This window comes from Electrophorus electricus, chromosome 8 (assembly GCF_041902795.1).
Source record: "Electrophorus electricus isolate QZ-2024a chromosome 8, ASM4190279v1, whole genome shotgun sequence".
In the NCBI taxonomy this organism is placed as follows: domain Eukaryota; kingdom Metazoa; phylum Chordata; class Actinopteri; order Gymnotiformes; family Gymnotidae; genus Electrophorus; species Electrophorus electricus.
In genome coordinates this window covers 23,817,501-23,834,972 of record NC_137504.1, presented here as the reverse complement: position 1 = coordinate 23,834,972, position 17,472 = coordinate 23,817,501, and the positions used below count along the sequence as shown (strand labels likewise).

Sequence of the window (17,472 nt, the reverse complement as noted above, 5' to 3'; positions counted from 1 at the left end):
CAGAACAAGTGAGTTTGGACAGGCCAGAGCCTGGGATTGCTTTCATGCAGTTCCTCATATGCATTTTACTTGGGCTGGGCCTCCACTGGCTCCCATTATCATTGCTAAAGCCTGCGAATGTTTGTGAGTCACAGGGACTCATCAGCCGTACAGTACACACCTCCATCCAGCCCACGCCTCCCTCTCCAAATAAGCCACAGGCCTCTCTGTCGGCTGCTGAGGGTTAGAAACAGCTGTGCAGTCATAACACAATGTGCGCGCCCAGACTCAACGCCGGGCTCTCTCACATGTCTGTGGGTGCTTCAAAGGTAATCTGATACACCAGATACACACACACACACACACACACACACACACACACACACACACACACACACACACAGTTACCATACGTGTGCAAACACACACAAGAAATTGTTTGAGGAATCTTAAATTGGCAAGTTTGGGGTCCAGTCTTGTCCTTCCTGTGATCCCGATGTCCTGCTCAAAGACTAACATCCCAAATGAATCAGTAGCTAGTCACTTTATCTGAAAATGACTTCTAAACGTCAAGGAGCTAAGAGAATTTTATACCCAAAACACAGGACAGCTATCCACAGGATGCACAGGAGACCCTCTCTAGACCCTCTGCTGTGTGGAAACAAACAGAAAATAGCTAAATGACACAAATGAATGAGACTTGTTATCCATATTAACTTTTAATAATTAGAATGAAGCAATTCATTAAAAGGAATAAAGTACTACTTGTGACCTAAATACTCATGAATTTATTAGAAAGAAACTTGCCGTGTGAAAGGGGGTTTATATTCACTGCAGGACACAGTCTGTATTTGAAACAGTCCCACATTGTATAGGCCTATAATGTATTCTACATTATACTCATCATACTGCATCACACTGCAGTAGGTTTTAATAACACGTAGGTAAGTCTAAACTATATATATATATATATATATATATATATATATATATATATATATATATATATAGAGAGAGAGAGAGAGAGAGAGAGAGAGAGAGAGAAAACTGAGTGAGTGAGTGAGTGAGTGATATTAAAAACTAGTGAAGTACACAAGGATTCCAGAGAAACAGGCCATTTTGGACGGACAGAGGTTCCAGAGCTATATATATATATATATATATATATATATATATATATATATATATATATATATATAATATTGTAGCATATCCATTATGAATTCGTTTCAATAATAAAACAAAACTATCATGTGCGTGGCGAATTGAATGAGTATCAGTTTTTGGTGCTCATTGGAAAAGTTATCTTCCAATCCGAGCAACAACCTCGGCTGAACGTGTATTGTGGCTGTTTTGCGGGAGTTCTCAAAATTCTAATTCAAAAGGGTAAAACTGGCACTTTAGACAAAGAGACGCAGGAAGAAGCAGACTCCTGGGCTTTCTTTTTCCGCTCTCTCCTCCCTCCCCCAGTTAGCTGAAGAGAGAAACGGAGAAGGAAAGAGAGAAATACGGAGAACACACCAACGCCAAACCAGGCAATGGCTTTCCATCGCTGGCTTACTAATCGGCTCCTTTGTTGTGCTCGATGCATGCCTGTCCCTGTCACATGACCACGTTTCCATGGCGACCGAGGTCTGAGTAATCATTTGCGCAATGACCTTTATTCCCTTGAGGGAAGGGGAGGGGGAGGTTAGAACGAAAGCAGAGCCAGCAAAAGCAGGGAGAGGCGGAGGGAGGGAGGAAGGGTGAGCAGCAGAGCGAGGCAGCGGGGACCTAGACACACACACACACACACACACACAAAAACGAGGAGGAAAAAAACAAACTGATTTTCTCTTAGCAGTGCTGAGAAGAATCTGTTGGGTTTGGTTAGATAACGAACAGAGAGAGAGAGAGAGAGAGAGAGAGAGAGAGAGAGAGAGAGAGAGAGAGGAGGAGGAGGAGGAGGAAAAGAGGAATGCAGCAACACTGAAAGAGATAGCGAGATAGAGGGAGGCCAGAAGGAATGGCAAAATCGAGCTATTGCACCCGCGGTTGGTTCTGTATGAAAGGGGCTTACGAAACCATTCTGCGTTTGGATGAACAGTCGCTGCTCGAGCTCAATGAAGCTGTTTCAGCAGGCCTATTAAACAACATAGTTACTCGCAAAGTCGATTGTTTATTGAACGGGTAAAGTTGAATATCTTTAGCCTACAGTTAAGACTAATCTCACGTCTGCCCTTTCCCCAAAACACTAGTTGCAGTGGAAACAGTTAACCAAATTGCTGATAAGCTAAAGGTCGCCTGCACCAAGTTTTGCATAGCGCTCTGTGGAGCCAAATGAACTGAAAGTACTGTAGGCTATCGGAGAATATCCGTGCATTTGTGTTAAAACAAACACAGTAAAACGCTATGTTCCTTGCTAATGATGATGTTGGGCTACAGTAAGAAGCAATTTCAGATCTTAAAAATGATGTCACATTTAGCCTAGGGTCAAGAAGAAAATTTAACTTTTGGCTTTTTCACAGACTGTGAATTCGGTGTTCTAATTAATAGCTTGGGTTCCAAAGTAGCTTACAAGTGAGGTTTTTTTTTTTTTTTTGGACTTTGATTCTTGGAACATTTTTTCGGACGTCTCATGACTCAAGTGAGTCTCAGTTATATGAATGAACCAAACTTCTGAGGAAAAACGAGTTTTAGAACAGAAGACAAGTGTGGAAAACACCTTTGTTCAGCTTGCCAACTTATTTTGCTATCTTAATGCAGCAAAGCCAAGTGAACATCCAGTTAACATACATACTCAAAAAGCCTTTGAGTTCCTGTGCCTCTGTCCAGTTTATTACAACTACACCTATACAGGTTTAAACATTTTTTTAAAGTATGCAGTTACAGACTACAGCCAATCTTTTGGCATTCCCAATTAATCAGCCACAATGTATGCTGATCACTGGTTAGTTTCTCATTGCCGGACTGCCACTAACTATACATTATTTGTGTATTGGACCGCTGTCAGCGTGGCATTAGCACTGACGTGGTAATGGTGTGGTTGTGGGTGTTCGCCTGTTACAGGTTTATTAGACACAGCAATGTTCCTGTTTTTTTGTCACTATTGGCTGAGAACATATCCAGCCAACTGTGGCCAGAAGTTGACTACGATTTAGGGCTAGAGGATGTCTAACACGTGCATAGCAACACATAGCCTATATGGTCTTAACTGCACACCTACAAGATGTACCTACACAGTAGGTGTTTTAAAGTGGCTGTTGGGTTTAATCTTTATGTAACTCTGTGCAAAGGCCTAGTAAAATGATAATAGTACCTTTGAGTGATGTTGTAGTGAAACAGATCTTGTGTTTAAGCTACCCAAATCTCATAAAAATGTGAAAAATACAAATCTGTATGAATTTAATCCTAAAACATTTTGAGAAAAATGAAATGTGCCAAAAGTAAAGGTTTTTGATTGTCAAAATAAATAAAATAAAAATTTGGCCTATATCTCCAAGCTTTACAGAAAATTTAAATTGATTTCTTAGACTCATAGCTGCTTGCTTACCACAGTGTTACAGTTTGTCTGTGATGTACTTCCAGCCAGTGTACTTTGCAGCACTGATGGAATATTTTTTTAAATTCATACATTTTCAGTTGTTTTTTTCCCTATCTTGGGCCAGCAGTTCTACAGGAGCATGGCATGTAAGTTAACCACATTTACTTAAAGGTGAATGAAGAAAGAACAGAATACAATTCTGCAGTACAGAAGCATATTCCCACACACCAGGAATACAGGTATTTCTGACATACTTGAGTGCGTTCCGCCTCACAAAATAACCAGCCAGCCACCCACACAAACATAATGCTGTTTTATTCTTGGAGCTTCTCAGACATTTGTGAAAGTAAGAAATGTATGGGCAGAGTTTTCCTTCCAGCTAGGCCCTTTCGATCTTTGAGAGGATGTGTAGGGAGGTAGGAGTGGTTCTGTATCTTCAGGTGCATGTTGATTGCTGAAAGTAAGGAATGCATTGTACCTCTCTGCCTGTGGCAAGGACACCTTTGCTGAGACCGAGGAGACATAAGTATTCTCCACGCAGACCTCAGGAGAATGAATAGCGCCTTCCTTGAACACCAATTGGACACACTAGGTGTGCATGCACGTGTACATGCGCACACATGCACAGTCCATCTTGTTTTCTGACAAATACACTCATTTTCTGTACACATCCACTCACTCTCTTACACACAAATCTCTTTCTCTTTCTCGCTCTCTCTCATGCACACACACAGGCTATCTAAGATGACACACCCGCCAGCTGAGACGCGTTTTGGGGTGGGGGGGAGGTATCGGGCAGGAAGCAGCGAGGTCGGGTGTTTGATGGGGTCGGCGAGACTGTTAATCACAGAAATGGTTCTGTTAGCCGCGGCAGACACATGTGACTACGCCAGCAGCAATCACAGATGACACTTAGGACGTCATCCTCCCTCCCCACATCCCTGGATGGGCACTCCAGTAATGGGAAGAAGGGGTTTGGCTAAAGGTTGAAGAAGGATCCTCAAAGCATTTCCCACTTAGCGTTTCACCACATGTGGCTCCGTGCAGTTTAGCGATGAGAGGACAGTTTATATAGGAAATGCTTTCATCTGGCAGTTATAAAATCATATTATTGCTGTTGCAACCAGAGGGATATAAAACACCCTGCCATGGAGCAAATCAGCAGCCGTTTCTGTATTTTACTGCAAAAAATAACTTGAAGTATGCAGGTAAACAGTATCTTTACTGGGCTTTGGTACACTTAGATAGCCACCTGCAAAGGTTTAGAAGGCCATTCACTAGCTTCTTGAAGGTAAGCTCACCTGAATCTCCCTCAGGCAACCCCTCCTCCAGCAGGAGGGATGATTGCCCCCTCACCCCTTACCTTCCCCCTGCAGCTGTCAGCTCTATGACCTACTGGTCAAATCAATAGTTTTCCTCTCAGGCCTTTAGCAAGCATGCCCTCCAGGCTGCTAGCTAACAGCCAGTCAAGGCTGCCTCCCCAGACAAAGGCAAGGATGGGAACAGCCAAAGCAAATTGACTGCATTTTTGACACATTGCTTTGTAATTTGTTCAGTGTTGGTTGTTTATTTATTTATTTACTGTAAAATAAGTTGCCAAGTTTATCAGTTTTATACATTTTGGACCATCGAGGAAATGTTACAAACAATGCACCAGTTATAACATTGCTGATCATTTTCCTGGAACCTTCCCCAAGTTCTCATGAATTACCCAGCTAAATTTATCTAAAGCCTTACTATTTAGTCATTTATTTATTAGCAAGCTTAAATGACATATGTATGGTAGTTGAAACAATTACAGGAAGTGTCTGTGTTTAGCTCAGCCTCAACAGTTTGACAGTCTTACTAAGGTAGTCTTTATACACATTTTGTAAAAGAGTACATAAGTGTTAACTATTGGCTTGATTGCTGGTTGCTTACCAAGTACAAGACCATGCTTATCTTAGACTTGCAATGATTGGATATCAATATTCATCCTATACCAGAACTGGTAGCATTTCTGTGGTTGCTCTCAGTTGGAGCAGTTGCCCTGTGTCACCAGACAGGGTCATAGGCGAAGAAAGCAGAATGCTATGCTTTGTGTGTCCTCCATAGCCAAGGGGTTCCACTTTGAAGGCCCATAGGGACATGTGGAGAGCCCATTGACTGGTAGAACGAGCGAAGGGCCTACTCAGCTCTTTACAGCATTCAGACTCGGTACAGAGCATCCATTGTGCTCCAACAGCCCCTGGCTAGAGCCAGGGCACAAGTCCACAACTGATGGCGGAGACCTCTCTCAGAACCATATGCAGGCAGATCGCTAGCGTCGTAAGTGAGCGCGCACAGACGCGCGTGTGTTGGGCGGGGGTGTTCGAAACACAGCCACTAATACTAGATGATTCACTCCAAGAGCTGTCTGGCAGAAGTAAGTTGTTTGGCTGTGTACAACTGGTTTCCTGGCAACTCGCTCCCATGGCCCAACGCTGGAGGTCTCAGCAAAGGAGAGACTCAGAGCAGGCGTTCAGGACTGCAGCAGCAAAGGTCACACCATGGGACAGGTCACAACATGGGACATGTTGCCCCACAGGACAGGACACACTTTGAGACAGGTGGGCTTCTCTTAGCCAAATGAAACAATCAGAAGAAAACCTAGAGACTGTAATTACATGTCGGTTGACTGGCCTGACCAAAGACGGAAGTCTAATCAAAACTAATGTGAAACTAAAAGCAGCGACAAGAGCACAGCTGATAGCTAAGACAGATTCACTAAGCCAAAACAGACACACACAGGACAAAATACAACTGTTTTGGCAAGCTGGTGCTTGAAAGGTAGTATTCATAAGAGAGTTGTATTGAACAGCCTGACAGAGGGGGAAAGCATAATGGAAAGCAGAGAGAAAGGACAGCAAAGGGGGTTAGGAAGAAAGAAAGGCCTGCCGCTTTATCCATCTGCCAAGCTGATTCTGGTCCCTCCCTCTATCCATCTCGACCACAGCTGTTTAATCCAACCCCCCTCTCTCACACACACACACACACACACACACACACACGCACGCACGCACGCACGCACGCACGCACGCACGCACGCACGCACGCACGCACACACACACACTCGCACGCACGCACGCACACACACGCACGCACACTCACACGCACGCACGCACGCATACATACACGCACGCACACACACACACATGCACATGCACGCACGTATACACACGCACACACGCACGTACGCACACACACACACACTCGCACGCACGCATGCATGCACGCGCACGCATGCATGCACACTCGCACGCACGCACGCACGCGCGCGCACGCACGCATGCACATGCGCACGCACGCACTCACACGCACGCACGCACGCACTCACACACGCGCGCACACACACATGCACGCACGCACGGACACACACACACGCACGCACACACACTCAGACCCCCCTTGTAGTCACTACCCCACACACTCTCAGTAAGATAAAGCAGGCAGTGCCAGCCACGTGTCTGTTGAATAGGACTCTCAGTATGGGCCAAACCTCCAGACAGCTGACCAGACATCCATACTGCAGCTAATCAGCAGGGTCATATCCATCCACGTCAGCTGTACCACCTCTACTGTGGGCCTGGATCGTGTCCACAGGAAACACAAATCACAACTGCATGCAGCACAGAGACACACTCACACACACACACACACACACACACACACACACACACACACACACACACACACACAAACACACACAAACACACAGAGATCAGATGCTCAAATGAATATATATACTTATTTACACTATCTGTTCCTCACACTAAATCATCACACAAACTCACCCAAGTATTTCTTGTCTCCACAGACTAAGTTTTATCATGGCTAAAAATAAATGGACATCTCTTCTGTGACTCACACACACAAACAGTGCCAAGGGGAGAATGCCTTGGTCTCTAATCCAAAGATTTAGTTTGTAATCTGACTGAAAGTGATTGACGAATCTGATCCACAACTACCTTTACCTACTCTGTGATTCAACTTCACATATATGCTTTTCCCAATAACCACTGCTGTTGTTTATCCAGACTTCTAACAACCTTACTGCCACACAGCATTAATTTATGACTAGTGTGTCATGACTGGTCACTATGGATAAAATACAGATAGATTTAACCTAAGCTCCACCTGGTTTATCCTCGCCGACCTGCTAATTATAGCATGTAACTGACATATCGATCAATGGATAAAGGGAAATGGCCAGGCATGGGCTAACAACAACAACACAATCAACGACATCACAAAGCTGTAGGGACTTTACTGTCAATAAGCTGTCGCAGTTGAATCAGCTACTTTAAGGTTTCAGCACAGATGACGGCGGAGTTGTTTACGACAGAGGCATCTCTGTTATCTGAAAACAGCAAGGTGCAACTGTGACACCAGAGGCAGCTTGACTGGCAATACGCGCAGTGCTGACAATACTACTGAGGTCGGAGGCAGGAGAGCACTACCTCAAGTTTTAATGGATATGGCTTGCGCTGACCAAATATGTGTAGTGAGCAATGCAGCATTCTGTTTTGATCAAATCAGTTTCCAGAAGATACACTATATTAACTTTGTTTTACAGGGCGTGGTCGAAGTAACCACCACATGAAGGCATTGAGGTAACTACATTTAATTTACAAATGCAGCTAGGCAAGAATGCCAGGCATTGAATGCCAGTTATCAATATGGTTTCACCATCAGCACTTTGATATGGGAGTTACATAAGGCTGCAAGCAGAGAGATCATATAGTCAGTGCTAGAATTATCCTGGTCGCAAAATTAAAATGATTTTATATGCGAGAAGGGTTTGGAAGAACATGCCGATATATGGAAAATCTGCACCACCAAACACAAGAAATGGCCACGTGTCAAATCTTATAGAAAGGGATAAAGGGAAGCTTATCAGTGTAGTTGCTAAACACCCTAAACCACTGCAGTGGGTGACCCAACTCAGTGTTAAGTAATTGATATGAATGTATCATTAGGTAATTCCAATTTGTCCTGCATATGAAAAAGCTATTAGATGTAGTGTTAAGTATTATGCATATTGGGATATGTAGTTTGTCTATGCATGTATATTGCATAGATATGACCTTTACTGACCTAAACTAAACTATAGCTTATGACTGTACTCTCTCAGAGACAAATAGAGCCTACCTAACTGAACTGATTAGAAATGTAATGTCACTAAATTACTATCAGGAATTTGCCCTGTGATCCAATAAACTAATCTGCCTTTATTGTGCATCATATATTGTTGTGGTATATTGTGGATATTTTGCTTCTTTGGCCCTCCCTCACTCTCTCGCTCCTTCTCTCTCTCTCTCTCTCTCTCTCTCTCTCTCTCTCTCTCACGCTCTCTCTCTTCCTCTCTCCGCTCCCTATCTTTCTCTCTCTCTCCCTCTCTCCCTTTCTCTCTCACTCTCTCTCTCCCTCACCCTCTCTCTCCTTCTCTCCGCTCCCTCTTGGTTGCACTGTTCACTTGCTCTTCCTCTCCTTTCTCTGGAACATTCACTCTCCCTCCCTTTCTTTGCCTCTCCTCGACATGTGCTCCTTTTACTCTTCTGTTTACAGCAGGGTCATTGCAATTTCTCCTCTCCCTTCTCTCTCTCCCTCTCTCTCTCCCTCTCCCTCTCTCTCCCTCTCCCTCCCTCTCACTCTACCTCTCCCTCCCTCTTTCTCCCTCTCTCCCTCTCTCCCTCTCCCTCTCTCTCTCTCTTCTTGTTTTGTCCTATATCCTCTCTTTTGCATTTTCCTCTCTTCTCCTCCTCCTTCGCTTCTGCTCCCATCTTCCCTCCAACTTCTCCACAGTATTCTCTCTCACTCATTTCTTTCCACATCCCGCTTCTCCTTCCCCTACTTTTTCTTCTATGGTTTTTCTTTACCCCAGCTATGCTCTCATTTCTAACCCTCATACTACCCCTCCTTTCTACCTTCTCTCTATCTTCCTCCCTCCCTCCCTCCCTCCCTCTCTCCCTCTCTCCCTCTCTCCGTGATATGGGGAGCAGAGAGTTGCCGCAGGACTGCAGGGCTCAGCGAAACCACATTCTATTTTCTGCCACTTCCTCTTCCTCCTCCAGCCGTCGCCATGGTGATGGCAGGAGCCCACAGAGGCCGCTCCCTCCTCAGCCACAGAGCCTGAGCCAGGGTTATCACTCTCTTTCTCCTTCATTCTACCCCTCTTTCTTTCTCCCTACCTCTCTTATTATCACGCCCTTCTGTTTTTGTTTTCTCTCTTCTTGTTTTTTTCTTTCTCTGTGAGTGCATCGTTTGCTATATATCACTAATTCTCTGACAAACAACAGCGTTCTTCTGGTTTGTGCTTTCTGTCGATTCATGAATCCACTTTAGGTCATTTCACCTTCAGCCACAGTCTCACTTTCTCTCACACAGTCTCGCCCCCTTAACGGATGCCCGCACCCCACCCAACGCAGTTCTGTTCCTTTATTCCATCCCGTTATTTGAATATCATCTTGCCGTCATGTAACTCGCGATGTTAATTCGCCAATGTTTTCCACGTCGCTTTCTCTCAAAGAACATCTATTTCTGTCAGAAGTTCCCACCCACACCTGCACCCTCGCTGCACTGCTGAGCGTCAGTGGTGACAAAAACCCATTGCTAACGCCTAGGCTGCTGTCATGCCGCTTTCGATTCTGATGGCACGCTCGCTGGCGGCTCTTGACAAACGCCAGTAGGAACCGGGCACTGGGATATCGTTCAGAGTGGGTCTTCTTCAAATCATGAAGGGCAGTGGTCACAGGAGGCAAAGGTCATCCACAGTGAGATAGGAGAGAGCTTCCCTTAGTCCCAGTTCATTATGGAAGGGACTGACAAACACGAATGAGGCACAGAAGGCTTGCACAAAAGGAACCAGCCTTCTAAATAAACTCTGCAGTTATAATTTATCACATCTAAAACTTAAATGAGTTCACTGAAGTCTAATCTTTTAAAAGTGATTATCTTATTTGAACTAATTCAAGTTTCAGATGTGACTAATTGAAGTAAGTAGGTTTTTTTAAAAGTTGGTCCAACTTTTCCCGTTTTATTGTACTTGGTGTGGAATTTTTAGTGAAAGAAGATGCTTCAGTGAACCCTTTCAGTTGAGTTATTCATGGGAATTAATCTCTATTAACCACATGGTTCTGAGAGAGTAGCTGCTGTTTGCAGTATACACATTGTCAATCTGGGCCCATTTGTAAAGTTATCTCATAAAAATGTACCGCATCAAGTCAGAAAGTTCTGCCTCATTTATAGTGAACCATTATATAACTTGTCTGTAAAAACTGTTAATTAGCTCTAAAGAATAATTAATGCAATTAAGCAATTGCTCAATGGCCTTTTAAGATGACCAATCAAACTAGCTCAGAAAAAATAAGTTGCTGGTCATAGGCCACACCCCTTCTCTTTCAGTCTAGTGACTTTTACACTATAGGCCATACTGGCACATGTTCAAGGGCTGGGGTCATGACTATGGCCGTTGAGTCATCCTATGGCAGTGCCCCTTTGGCCTGTCACAGGCACATTGTGTTTCTGACAGCTTTTATGATGTCAGAATGTGGCCTACACCACGTGGTGATTAGAAGACACTTGCTTCTCCTTGACAGAGGGTTAACCCCTTTGTGCATGTGTGTGATGAAGTGTGTGGGTATGAATTATAAGAGACGCTATAAGATGGATAGGTATTAAGTGTGGTAGAAATTGTCAGTGCATTAACTGAGCTCAAGGTTTGGCCTTGTGATCAGGTCTGCCTTAATTAAGGAGAAAGAGAGAGAGTGAAAGAGAGAGAGAGAGAGAGAGAGAGAGAGAGAGAGAGCGAGAGAGAGAGAGAGAGAGAGAGAGAGAGAGAGATGCTCTTTCTATTTTTATTTATTTTTGGCCAGACTTTTGTGTGTGTTCTCCCTAGGGCTGAGAGCAAAATGTTCCTGTTTGCTTAAGGTGAGAATCTCTCTCTCTCTCTCTCTCTCTCTCTCTCTCTCTCTCTCTCTCTCTCTCTCTCTCTCTCTCACACACACACACACACACACACACACACACACACATTGTCTGTTTGTTGATGTCAGACAGGTAAGTACACTGTAAAAGCTGATTAGTTGCATTTTCATGCTATATAGAATACTATTAGGCCTACCTCATCTAACTGTCTTGCTGTATCATTGAGTATGCTGTATTTGTTGGTAACACAACTCATTTAAGAACAACTCATTAACCAAGCCATTTCTTTTTACAATAGAGTACACCTCTTCTTTGATTATGGAAGGCACTGATATTCCACTTTTTCCCTTATCATTGTTCTGTTCCAAATTGTTTTCCTGAATGATGTTTTTGCCAAATACAAAAATAACCCCAACCACAGCTCGGTATTTACTGCCTCTGGATTAGCTGTAGTTACTGCACTATAATCTTAATGTCACCAGGAAATAGATGCCATTTGTATAGTGCTATTTTGCAGTCATGGCATTAAACTTAATGTTTGATTTGTGCCTCTGGTACCTGAATATTTTATACATATAGACAACATATGCTGTCTAGTGGCACATCAAAAATAGAATTAAAAAATCAAAGGATATTATCTCTAGCTATATTGTAATTTTATTAAAAGATACTGGCTTGCTCTGTTCATTAGACTTCAAACATTGTGCAACAATTACAACTAATGTACATAAGGAACACAGTTGGGTGAAAATCTTTTATTGGAATCTTTAAACAATAAGGCCAACTCAAGGATACAGGAAATTAGTACCTTCTCCTCCCATTCTTCTCTTCCCAACCCATTCTCTCTCCTCTTCTCTCCATCCATCCTTTCCTTTTTACCCTCTCCTCTCCATCCATCCTTTCCTTTTTACCCTCTCCTCTCTTCTCCAGTGGAGGGCTGTATTTCACTGGGCAACATGAGTTCTTTTGTCTAAGGGGACTCAGAGAGCCAGAGGCAATAGGGAAGAGCTACGGTGTCTTAAATCAGGGCTCGGCGCTGCCTTGCTCTCACCATTAAGAGCAAACAGCCATCACTATCACCATCACTCCTACCAAACACAGGTCTGCAATCCCAGCCCCACTCTACATGGGCAATATTGCAACGAAGGATAGTGCTGTGTGTGTGTATTTGTGTGTAGGGGTTGCTGAGGATGTTGCTCTCACATTTGTGTTTGGGTATTTAGGTACATATGCAGTGTATGAATGTATTAAACTGTATTGCGCCGGTGCAGCGGGGTGCTGGTGGGTGATGGGAGTGCCTGTGGTTGTGGTTGCTGACACCTCTCCCTCAGCCTTTGCATTGGCTCAGCTCTAGCTCAGCACATTCCATGCATTACTAACGTTAAGATGCAGTACTTAACCTGAACTTACTATAACTTCTATATCTCGGCTCTGCACCATAAAACCAGATAATAAACATGACTGCTGATGAACAAAAAGATAGGAGGTGCAGGTGTGTTGGGTCCTACCCAACACCCATATACACCCCCACCCCACCCCTGACATTCTCCAGCCACACTCAGCCATCTCACACCCAGCATGTGCTGTTTGTTCAGCTGGGTCATCCCAGCACAACCAGCCGTCTGCAGCTCCAAGGGGAGAACCAGGGGAGGGAATGACCGGGGGATGGGGGGTGGACAAAAGGCGGTGTGGCTGGAGAGGAGAGCTTCTTGCTGGGCACACAAAGCTGCTCAGAGTGGGGGTGGGGGTGGGTGCAGTGGGGGGGGTGTTGTTGCAGGAGAGGTGGCAGCTGATGGGACTAAGGCACAGAGATGAATGGATGAATATGTATGAGAGAGCACGGCTGTCCTTCCTCAGGACCCCACGACCCAACCAGGGGAGAAGACCCTCTCTCTCTCTCTCTCGCTCTTTGGTTGAGTGAACTGACAGCAGGTGGAAGCACAAGAACTCTAGCATGCATACACACATACAAACGTGAGTGCGTATGCTCGCGCGCGCTTACACACACACACACACCCACACACACACAAACAAACATATACACGTACACACACAAACACATACATGCTCACAAATGTCCAGAACTTGCAAGTGGGACCCACACACTCTAGTAGAAGCAGAGTCTAGATGATGGGCTGTGTAGGGTGTGTGTCCACGTAGTGTATATGGGTGGGGGTGCTTAGGGGTTTGAAAGCCAATGCTTTTTACTTTATTTATGAGGTGTGGTTATTGGGGAAAGAGAATGAGTGTATGCATGTGTGTGTGTGTGTGTGTGTGTGTGTGTGTGTGTGTGTGTGTGAGTGGGTGGGTGTGCATGTGTGTGTGTAGTGCAAGGAGATGAGCGAGAGGGTTCGAGAGAAACAGTGGTTTCTCAGTCCAGGATTTCAGGATCAATATTTCAGACATACAATCATTGATCCAGGGCGAGTCTATGAAAAACAGGGCAGCAAGAAAAGGGCCATCTTCAACTCTAAACAAAGACCTTGCCATTAAGCGATATAGTCCCTTAGTATGACAGAAAAAAGTTTTTATATATATATATATATATATATATATATATATATATATATATATATATATATAGTCTGATAAATCTCTCTCATACACACACTGGTTAAGTGAGGAAGGGGGTAAAATGAGAGAGAGGAAGAGCTATGTCAGTATCCAATAAAATATGGGGAAGTCGATGGTAGCAGATGAAAGGATGGAGAGATAATAAGGTTGCTGGTGTCACACATCCACATGGACACGTTTCCTCACCTGCATGCACACACACATGCACACATTAGTGGGTTATGTGTGGAAGATTGCACACGCCTGTGTGAGGGGCAGACACCATGTAAAATGGGCTTCAGCCTATGTTCAACATTCTGCTCCAGGGAGTAAAAGAGAGAAAGTAGAGGAGAGAAGGCAGAGAGAGCTCCAGCAGTGCATACACTGCTCCATAGCATCTCCCCCTCTCTCCTGCTCCCTCTCTCCCCCTCTCTCTATCTATCTCTCACATACAAACATGCATGAGCGCTCCAGGAACTGGATGACCGGATGCGGAAAGACACCCAGTGCAAGAACAAAAGCCATTAGATGACTGTCTGTAAGAGAAATCAAATGATAGACACATACATGGAAAATGTAGAAAAAAAAATGGTAGAGAAACACAATCTTTAAAAAAGAGCTTCAGATAGAAGCATTTAAGCCAGCTCGATCTTATTCCTGCAGAGAGAACCCATTAGGTGCCAGGTACCTTCAGAAGGTGTGAGAGCTACACAGAACCACCAGGACATGGTTCTAAAACATTGCTGGAAAAGAAGGAATCTTTAGGTTAATTTCATCTTTGCATCATTACTTGGGACTGGGTCTTGTTTACAGAAGCACTGGCAGAGTGGAAGGGAAAGATTTGCGGCTTTGTCCTTTGTGACCATACTACATTGAAATCATCGAAGAACCTCCCAACCCCCTTTAAAAACTTTGCTGAACTTTAATAGAAAGATGTATACTAGAGCAGGAGTGATGGGATTGTGTGAAGTTCCTGGATTGCGATGTCTCACGAGACCTCAACGTTCCAGCGAATGTTTTCCTTCAGTTTTATTGCAAATGCACGCACACACACACACCCACATGCACACACAGTGTAAAGCACTTCGAACACACTGCATACTCAACAACTGACGAGAAGAAATAAATAAATTTGTCATGGTGAAACGGGCCAATGTTAAAAAATGCAAAGTCATCAACTCAGACTAGATATTAAAACTTTTGTTACATATTGAAAAGCTTGAGTTGGAACATGTATGCACACACATCTGTGCACACTAGCAGACACACATGCACATACCTACAGACACACTGATGCACAAACAAGGGAGAAATTGTATGGCCTGAAGCCTACATTTGCATGGATTTGCATGAGATGCCGTATAGGGATTATTTATTCATGAGCTATCACTACATGCAGATTTCAAACAGAGACTGCAGATCTGGGTGTAGTCTCTCCCTCATCCCGATTGCATGAGAATACAGGAACAAAGGGCCAAAACATTTGGACCCTTACCTGACTAAAAAAAACAAGGAAATAATGCAAAATGACATGTTTTAACATATATTGGACATGAAGGACATTACAGACGTTCTTTTACCCGCTGCCTCTTTCGTTCTGAAAACCTCAGTGTATTCGATGACAAAAATCTAATGGTGGGAATTAGCTTATAATGTTACAGACAATTAAAGAAATATTTATAAACTTTAGAAAGGTTTAACACACATTTCTAATGTAAGAACTTACCTTCAGTAGGGTTCCACAGGGCATATGATGAGAGAGCAAAATGAATTTGAGAAACTGTGATCTAGCATTAAAGCAGCAATGTAATAATCTGCAGCATTATTTCTTATGGTAAGAATAATGAAGAACAGCACTCATGTAATCTAATAACTCCGTGAGAGTATTTATTGCTCCACGCTTGTTTGAATGTTGTGTGTAATCATGCATCATTGATCTTTAAATCATTATTTACAGGAAGTGCATCACATGTATAATTTTGTAAACTGCTGGATATGGATAAGTCTGATCATGGCAAATCACCCAAAAATCACACCTTCTTGTATGAACACAAGTAACGTTGTGTTCTTGTATGAACTTACGTAATACGGGGCAATAATTGGGGTCCAAGCACCACAGGTGTGCGAGAGGTTTAATTATTTATTTTTTCCTCAGAAGTGGTCAAATGGCTGTAAATGAAAAAAAAAAAAAAAAGAATGTCTGGAGAGTTTAGGAAAATCTCCTAATTCACACAATAAGATGAAGTCATTTACTTGTTTCTAATAGGAATATTCTGTTAATGAGATTCTGTTAATTCAGAACCAGACATGACCACGATCCTTAATATTTCAAAGCTTTATCAACAAAGAATATACAGCAGACAGTAATTTAAGATTTTTAATGCTAGTTCTCTACTATGGCTAATTTCTCACACTACTACTGCCATCCTTCTCTTAATGATAAAGCCAAACCTGATAAATAATCAAACTACTGTAAGGCAAATTGTATTTAAAGTTTCTCCAGAAGTTTAGGCAGTCTAGACTCTAATGTCAATTAAAGATTAATTTCTTTCTGAGTATTGTCCGAGTCAGTATCCCAACTCAGGTTGCTGCGGCTTTTGGCCTCTGTGACCTTTGAGACTTAAAATCACCTCTGCTCCCACAGATATGCTCATACATATGCTAGACACCGCCAGCACTAACTATGGCTCAGCTTTAACCAGCGAAATATCATACATATATTTGCAATATGTAGCATTTCTCCTATCAGAATTAATGCGAAAGTACACTTCACGTGGTTTTCCTCTGTGCCAAAAGCATATTAAAAACACATAGACTTGGCTTCTGGTTTCTAACATAGAAAACGCTTACAGTTTTGGAAGTGGGCAAAGGTATTCACACACACCAGCTGACATGCCGAAAAGCTGCGTGAGTCAGAGCAACTAAGAAATAACCATTCTAGGCCTTGTGAGTCAAAGTAGCATGCTTTGCTATCAACATTATTTTTTATTTTGGTATGTGGCTTGAAGGCAGTGTGAGCTGTACGTCACCTAGATATGGTGGACTGAAGTCTTCAAGAACAGTTGGCTAGATCTCTTCATAAGATGGGTAAGAGAATCTTGTCAGTGAAAAATATTTGTCCATGGGACATAAAATAAGATTTAATACAATCTCAATTTAATATTTAATATAGATGTATATATAAAAGACATTAATATAAGTATGTTTTTAAATAATAAGTGCAAATACATTCAAATTATAATACATTTTGAATAACAAATTATAGTACATACATTTTGAATAATTTTCTTTTGGATGTAGAGTTGTGGAGCAAATAAAACTGAAGTGGAGAGGGGGAGAGAGCTAGAAAGAGGGAGAGAGAAAGAGAGCGAGAGTGTGTTGCAGAGGCAGGGTTGTAGAAGACCCAGTCAGTCCATATAAGGCCAGTCTGAAGGACAGAAGCAGCTACAGTAACTGGAGCAGAAGCTTGAGGC

At 43.1% G+C, this 17,472-nt stretch overlaps 1 long non-coding RNA gene across 1 annotated transcript in view; it reads left to right on the top strand.

The window, feature by feature from the left end:
• The first annotated feature begins 16,954 nt into the window (after positions 1–16,954).
• LOC145659005 (uncharacterized) overlaps positions 16,955–17,472 on the top strand; it is an 8,599-nt gene continuing 8,081 nt past the window's right edge. Inside the window, exon 1 of the long non-coding RNA XR_014124958.1 lies at positions 16,955–17,086. This is a non-coding gene — a long non-coding RNA (uncharacterized LOC145659005). The remainder of the gene's footprint in view (positions 17,087–17,472) is intronic.